At 35.0% G+C, this 8,645-nt stretch overlaps 1 long non-coding RNA gene across 1 annotated transcript; it reads left to right on the forward strand.

Annotated features, from left to right (window-relative positions):
* The first annotated feature begins 1,710 nt into the window (after positions 1-1,710).
* Positions 1,711-2,345, forward strand: LOC138128037 (uncharacterized). Its single transcript, XR_011158496.1, has 2 exons — positions 1,711-1,952; positions 2,016-2,345. It is a non-coding gene; the product is annotated as an uncharacterized lncRNA (long non-coding RNA).
* The last annotated feature ends 6,300 nt before the right edge of the window (positions 2,346-8,645 follow it).

The following is an 8,645-nucleotide window of genomic DNA, read 5'->3' on the forward strand; positions in this document are numbered from 1 at the left end:
GTTTTAAAATATGTATTTTTATAAACTAAAATTGACCCGTCCAAAGATTTTTTGAAAAAAAATTTGTTTAATTTTTAATTAATTTATTCCATACTTTCGCCGCTCACTGTATATTAATTAATAAATTTTGAATAAATAGATTAATTTTGTGAAATTTGTCTTTTTTTATAAAAGTGATAGAGCATAATGAAGCATGTTTATGCATATTTTTTGCATATTTGTGCATATTTCAGTGCATTTTTAGCTAAAAAGCGTGCATATACATATATGCGCATATTTTCTTCATTTTTTAGTGCATATAATCCGAGCTTTATATATTAGTATCCTGAACTTTAACTAAGATATCTTCGATATCTCTCATTGTCAAATTGGTGAATTCATCGTATCGCAAGCGTCGGTCAGACATAACCTACAATAATAATTTATAATTCTTCCTCTAGGAACTCAGAAATTTTACCTTTGTCGTCAGGTACTTTTTATCATGAGCATTATGTAACAATCATACACTTTTCGGAAGTTTGGTGGGACTAGATCCTGCATAGTTTGCCGCGATCTGCGTCAATTGTTCTGTTATTCTCGAGGCGCGGAATGCAAACATTATCAAAAACGTGAATAACAAACGATTACAACTTACAGCTGTTTACTTTTTAAGACTGAACGGTCATCTTGCGTTATTTTTTAATTTTGACATCATGACATCTGACATCTATATTCACGCCGTGGACACGCCCACAACGGGCTGCTCGTAATAGGCCATAGGGGAAGCGGTTAAATATTGCGTAATAATTTCGCTTTTCATTTTTTAGAGGCGAATAATTTAATTATTACATATTTCGGGTAATTGATAATTGCAATTGATGAATAAATCGTGACAAATACTTCAAATGACCTTATATTTGACTCGGTCGAGCCGCCTATGGGATACTTCTACTTTTTGGACTTGAAATACTTCTATTCCGCTCAGAAAAAAAATACACTTGAACCGTCTCAATAAAGATGCACAAAGGCGCGATTTACGACCGCTTGAAGATAAAACATATTCAACATTAAACAACTATACAGGGGGTATTCGAATTCGACTGACAAACTTTCAGGACAAATTCTACGATTAAAAATAAGCATAAAACTCTTAATACATATGGGGTCAAAAACGTTTAGTTTGCGAGAAAATCAACAAAAACGACTATCTGAATTCCTTGGATTTTATGGGGTTATCTGTGCATTGAACGGGGAGGGGCGGGCGAAATTTGGACAATTTTTGTAAATTGTACATAACTCCTTTTTATTTTTGTACGTTTCATCAAAGAATTCCACCCGATTCCTTTTGTTGTTGGTAGAACTTTTTAGTCGATTATCTGGCAAACTAAGCATTTTTGACCCCATACGTATTAAGAGTTTTATGCATATTTTTGATTCTAGAATCTTTCCTGAAAGTTTTCGGTTAATTTTGTACGCTATACAAGAAAACAGCCTCTGCAACGGGTCTCAAACTGTGTACCTAGTTATAAAGGGTAAAATTGAAATGCATCATAATTATGTAAACCATAACATGTAAACAAACTCTTTACTGTGACCCGTCGATGATGTTAACAATTTTTTTTTGTGACCAGGACGATTGTGCGTCAAGTATTATGACAACGGGTAGTATGCATAAAAATAAGCATTTGCTTATATTATATATTTGTCTTTTTCTATCTAATAGCGTCCATGTATTTCTATCTCTCACTAATACAAGTAAAAGCATTTGCTAATGGTTTATGCATATGACCCATTATGTCACTTGTCATAAAAACTCTTAGAAACTACCCAATGCCGCTTGAAAAAAATTAGTGGGAGTGATGGTGGATGAGCAATAATATGTAATTCAACAAGAGCAAGAATTCAAAATAGGTACTGACAGTTTGAAAAGTATCAATGAATTAATTACCTCTAGCGAAAACATTTCCAATTAAGTAAATTTTAATTTGTTACAACTTCTTACAACTAGACCAAGAAAAATTTGATGCTGTTATAAGTTCCAGATGCCCAACTGAAGTATGAGTATATTACATTATATCGAGCGTTCAAGAAAAAAGAGATCAAGTAGCCCATGGTTTCCTCTGATTTTTTTCAAAGTATGTCGCTTCTTAGTGGTTTTCTTTGACATTTCCTTCAGATGCCTAACCTCGCTCACTTTGATCATTATTTTATTTTAAATTGAATGAATAAAGTCAAAACAATCAGGTAGTACTAAGAAACACAGGAATTATGTTGTGGATTAGTTAAAAAAAGAACTGTACTTTGCAAAAGAAATAATTCATATCACTGCTTGTTCGTTGAATAAATGAGGTTTAACATCTTTGACAGTTGATGGAGTTTTTATATGCTTTTTACATTTCGATCTGTTGGAAAAACAATTATTATTTTTTTATGTTTTTCAGACATTACGAAAATACAGTGTGGAATAAAATGATTTACATCTAGTTACCTTTGGATTACCCTTGTAAAAATACGAAATGCCGCTCTACAAAAAAAAAGAAAGCCTAACCTCAAAATATTCCAAAATTCCAAATGTGATTTATTGCGAAGGGATGATATGAATGCAAAGCAGAGATTGAAATTACAAAGGAACTAACAAAAGCAAGTCACAGCTAGTGTTGAAAGTGGCCACCAACGTTTGTTAATTCAATTTAGTAAATTGTAACAATTGTCAATTCGATTGATGACATTTATTGACAGAACTAATAGTTCGGCACTTCAAAAAAAAAGTAGAGCGGTACAGGAAAATTTACATGTGCAAAAATTCCAAAGGTAACTAGATGTAAATCATTTTATTCCACACTGTACATATTCAGTTAAGAAAATAAATAGTCTATACCAGTTTAATGTTGATTTTTTGCTTATTAAAATGTTCAAGGTAAATAAATATTATTCAGACAATACGGTGCGATCAATTAAAAAATAAATCGAGTCGGCGTGTTACCTATGGCAACCCATGCTATAGCATAGGCTCCAAAGCAAACTCGATTTATTTTTTAAATGATCGCTGGGTATTTTTGTGTTTAATTTTGTATTACTATTTTTAATTTTTTTTAATAAAATATTCCGAAAACATCGTAAGTGAATACATATTCACGTCATTCTATTTTTTTTTTGTTCGACAATTTGACAATTTTCTCCTGTGTGAACGGATTTTGATAAATGTCACAACTTGTCAAAACTAAACGGCAAGCTAATTTTAAAGATTTTAAGCGATTTGGAACCTTTAAGGGGCTCGTCAAACAAAAAAACTCGTTCGTGTGTAAATTGGCATTTTTTTGGCACTCATGGGCCTTTAAACTGGCTCACTCATGTCAAAAAAAGCCCAATTTACACTAAAACTCGTTAAATAAATAACTATTATTTTCCTTGATAAATTAAAGAGATGTGCTACATACTTTAGGTTCTAACATGTTTAAACATAAATCTGTGAAAAATTAAAACAAAAACTGTTGAACTGAATTGAATACAAAACAGACGTTTGTTTCAATTGTAAGCATTTTTTATTGTTAATGTTGAGATAACCGCTTTTGAATTCAAAACTAACCGCCAATGAAAGCTATAGAATTACCGGCGTTCGGTACCGTCGGCGACCGCTTGGGGGCGTGGGTGAAAGTCGACAGGGGATGAACGGCCATGTTTTTTTTGGAGGGCACTTTTATCCTGACCGCAGAGTAGTACAGAAGTACCGTGTATTTTTCTGTGCGCTAATTGTGCGATTTTAGTTGTTTTTTTTTATTGAACTGTGCTAAATGTTGCTGTCCAACTTCTGTTTTGAACTAGGTATGTGTTTGGGGTACTAAAATTAATTCTGCTTCGCGCGAAATGTAGTTTAACAATAATAAGACACAAATGGGTCGCACGTGGGTTTCCACCATGTTTTACAAAATCCACATTTATCTCGACCATCCCCATGTATTATGTTTTAACATTATAAGCTTGCGAAGGAGCGTAAGGCAGCCTGGTTCTAGTTTTGCTAAATTTATAAAATTGACGGATCACGTTTTCCTTTTGTTGTCAAAGCAGGTTTTACAATTCACTAATTTTCCTAAAAGAAAATGACTCCAAGTTTTAGCGTGGGTCTGTGGCTTTCACTTTTTATCAGCGCACTCCCTCACTTTGATCCCCTTTCTAATTATTCCGAGTGACGCTTTTGGTGTAACAAGTATTTATTTATTGCTTAACATTTTTAATCAAAATTTGAAAGTTTCCACTTTCCATCCCGGTAGCAACCAATTGGGTTTATATTTCAGGTATCTGCGCGGGCTTTTTCCTTATCCAGGGATCTTCTACATTTAGGTATTTTCATCATTTAGTCCTGGGGCGCCCTCCAAGGGGGGGGCCCCCTTGTCGATGATCCGGCTCTAATAGGCTAGGGTCGACTGGACTGTGTTTTTTGTTTTATTGTTATGTATGTGTTATTGGTTGTTACCACTTTTCCATCCCAAACTGAAAGTGTTCTTAGATTACTCCGTCAACAAAGTTTTGTCGCGGTTTCGTTTACATTTTCCAGTTGCTGTAAATGTCAATTCTTCCTTATCGCGAGGGTCTCTCTCTGTTTGAGGGGTTTAGTTGCTCCTAACATCCAATCGTTGAACACGACCCCGCGGCCCCTCGTTTAACATGTTGTGCCCCAAGAGAGACCCGAAAACCATAACGCTTTTCGGGGGTCTGGGAGAATGGCCAGAGCTCACCATTTTCCTAGAGTTCTAAATGAGTAGTCTTCTCACATTTGAGGAGACTTGGGTGCCCTCTCCCGAGACGTTTTATTATTCATGAATCCCGGCGTTAACGAAAATCATAACTTTGAATAAATAGCTGGTTTTAATTATTGTGTTGTTTTATTTGCACTCTTCTGTGTGGTTCACAAACCCTGTTGGAACGAATCTGGTAATGTTTAATTTGTATTTAAAAAAAAACACAACGTAGGGAAATTAACGAGGTACGATCACGCGCTCTTGGCCATTTTTGAATTTCGCGGGTGTTATTTTCATTGCGTATGTTGGTAGAAAAAAAAAAATGAGATGGACGCTTGGTGGGAAATTTGAATTACCCACTTGGTTCATCACAATGTTTTATATAAGATTTTTATTTAATGACGAATTAGTACTCAGCTCCGCATTCATCCATATTCCTTCCGCTCTCAATCTATCCATTTCGTCACTGGCATACCCGTTCCTCCTATATACTTCTCTCTCTCCTTCTCATTCGCGTTCTTTTTCTTTTCTCTATAGCACTCAGACAGTATCCTGCACTCTTCCCTCGCTACGTAGAGCTTATTTCATCGAGATGTACATGGGGAGGCGTTAGAAAACTGCGCGAAGAAAATAGAGGGGGGTAGCCCAGTGGCGTACCTCTTTAATATTAAATTTTTATACAAAAAATTGTCGACTTTATAATGTGCGAACAAAACAACTGTTTTTACAAAGCAAACTTGAAAGGTTTTTACTAATAGTACCAGAATAAATTTAAAAACCAAGAAAAATTCAGAAGATACACAAGGAAAACAACCAAAAACATACACTACGCCGCTGTTGAATGCGAAGGTAATGCGCATGCACCAACTCAATTTGGTTTCTGGCGGGCGTTTCGAAATAAATAAGCGCAATCTTGACCGCCAAAGAGAAGATGGCATTTTAGTTCCAGAAAAAGAAATTCTTCGCGAAATTGAAAACCAGCCACCAGCAAGTACTCTGCGTTTGGCAAATCACCTGGGAGTTTCTCAGTTTGCGAGTTCAAAACAACGCTCAGGAAATTCGTCAAAACAAGAGCATTTTGAATCGAGTTCGGCTTTCTTGGACACGTCGTGCTGAAACTTGCATTGCAAACGATGGCAAGCATTTTGAGCAACTTCTGTGATGTTTCATTTTCATCTTACTCACAATTAGAGTTTTCTTATTTTGTTGTTTAAGCCTTTGTTGTTTTCTGAATAAGTTGCAGGCACTATTTTATCATCACTTTACAAAACATAACCTCAAAGAAAAACTTTACAATTTACGTTGGTCGTACGTCAAAACTGCCCGCCAAATTTGAAATTTTTCAGCGGTTCCCAAACAAACTGATTCCTTTGATTCTCTTGTAAACCATTAACATTTACATAAGGCAATTTGGGTGGTTTTGACCTCTTTTAACACGTACTACCTCAGGTTAAAACATCTGCACAACTTTCAAAATCAGACTGTACAGGGTGTTTCTGAAATAGGTGCATTAATTTTAACTGGTAATAGAACTAATCAAAAGGAACAACTTTTCTCTCTGCCATTTTAGCGACAAACGTTGCGTAATGGCTTAAAAAAATAGGAAACATTTTCCCAAAACCGTTCATATCTCCAAAACTAAGCTACCTAAAAACGTGAAACAACCAGATTCTTACGAAGTGGATTTTTTGTTATACGGGTAGATTTATTTGAATTTCGATTTCGGCGTTAAAACACGTTTTCTGGATGAAAATGGATGTTTTTTTCATATTAGCACTGAACTCAATTAGCCATTGCAGTATTTAGTGGCGTAGGGCTATTTTAGTGAAAAATCTCTCCAATTTTTTTTTTGGAATTAAACATTGTTTTTCGGCAAAATGGTAGATAGAAAAGTTGTTCCTTTTGACGAGTTCTATTACCAGTTAAAATTAATGCACCTATTTCAGAAACAGCCTGTATATGGTCCTGCTTCTCTCAATTTGAAATTTGCTAATCAAATTCATTTGATTCAAGTATTCCCGGATTTTAACTGGAATTACCAAAAATGTCGAACGAGTCATTTTTGCAAGGTTTTTCCCCACGAACATTTGTTACCCTTGCACCTGGGTTTGTCCCACATTAAAAGTGGTCTGCAAATTTACTACATTACCACTTTTAAACAAACAAAAATTCCGCCTCCAATGAATGGTCGTCAAGGACATTTCGTTGAAATTATTTAAAAATTAAAACTTTTAATTTAGCGAACCTATTCGGACCATTACATTAAACAGTCATCTCACAGAGTTCAGTAATTAAAGGCCGTTGGAGAAAGAATCTCATGTTTAATTTACACAAAAGCGGGTTTTTGGGATTCCCTAGGCGAATTGTCGAACTACGCTATGCATCGTCCACCAACTTTCTTCTTCGTTCCGGAAACATTTTTGTATTAATTAAACTAATGGTAATTGCAAAAACTTTACAAAAAAAAATTTTCTACTTTCAAAAACTTGTCACATCTAAAAACTAATTATTTAGATACTGTCATCGAAGCGCTTTTACCCAAATTACTAATCCGGTTACATCTAGATTGTTAACGGGTAAAAAAATTCAGAATTGCTGTATTCGTTTAGTGAAGACAATCACTAATTCTGAATCTGCATAGCAAAATAAAATTGAACCGAATTGGTTTTGTCTTGCAAAAATTGTGTACGCTTTGGAACTTGGGGTACGAAATTATCTCGAGTGCTTCTAGAAGTGAATGGAGCAAGCAGCGTCCCTTCAGGGAACACTACCTCAAGGAATCGCATCATAACACAAGGTTTCGATGTTTCCCACACTGATTTGTGCCAGATCATCTAAACTGATACACCAACACACAATAATAACCCATTTACATAAGGTAATTATAAATTGTTGTCCCATCGGAGTTGGGGCTGAAAACCCACACAAATTTTGGATGTGCCGCCAGTCTCGCAACGTTAGACAAACTAGTAGACAGATTTTCACTACCGCCAGTATCGCCACCTATCGGCGATACTAAAGTCTATTTTTTCCTGGCAGGCGCGTGCGTGCGCATCTCCGAAAGGTAGAATCACATAGCTAAAATTTTTAGCAGGATGCAGGAATTATTAGTAATTTTGGTTGCATATTATCTAGGGGGATTAGTATTTGTGGTTGCACATTAAAACTCATGTTTATGATTTAATGTTTGTATAATTTGTAACCAAAAAATTTATGAATAAACTCGTGGAAAAATTGATAACAAATATTATATGTACAACATTTTTTATTTTATACATACAGGAGTTAAATTGGGTACAAAACAACTCGATACTTTTGGATGCAATCGTTAATTTAAAAAAAAACAAAATAAAATAATCATCAGCGCACTTTTCACTTTTTTTTGTCGAAGTAAACTTGACATTTCAATGAGAATTTTTTCTGGCAGTTTTTTGAGTTTAATTGCAGGCAACAAAACTCAAAAAACAAAAACTTGAGTGTAATTCGGTAAGACAATTTAATGAAAAAAGTACGGAAAAGTACGATGATGCAGACCTACCAGAATCAAACGCTTTCAAAAGTTAGGTTCCGTTTTGTCGCTGGAAAAGTTAGGGCAAACTGTTTTCGCTGTTATAGTGACAAAAACACCGCTGCTTATGGGATTTTTAGTGTATGAATTAAATTGTCACATAAAAAAAATTACAGTGACATCGACAAAAATTGACAGTTCACATGAAAGCGGCAAAAATTTCATAACATGGACATGGCCTGCTTCGACTACAATCATTTATAATAACCATGTATCTTGCAAGAGAAAAGAAGATATTTTTGATGTTCATCCAATTGAATCATACATTTCCTATCAGGTTTCTTCGGTGCCTGTAATTACCCACACTTCTTTTCTTCCGCCAAGTATCGTTTGAATGGTTCTAAATCCACAACCTTCAACAC

This window comes from Tenebrio molitor, chromosome 4, assembly GCF_963966145.1.
Source record: "Tenebrio molitor chromosome 4, icTenMoli1.1, whole genome shotgun sequence".
Taxonomy (NCBI): domain Eukaryota; kingdom Metazoa; phylum Arthropoda; class Insecta; order Coleoptera; family Tenebrionidae; genus Tenebrio; species Tenebrio molitor.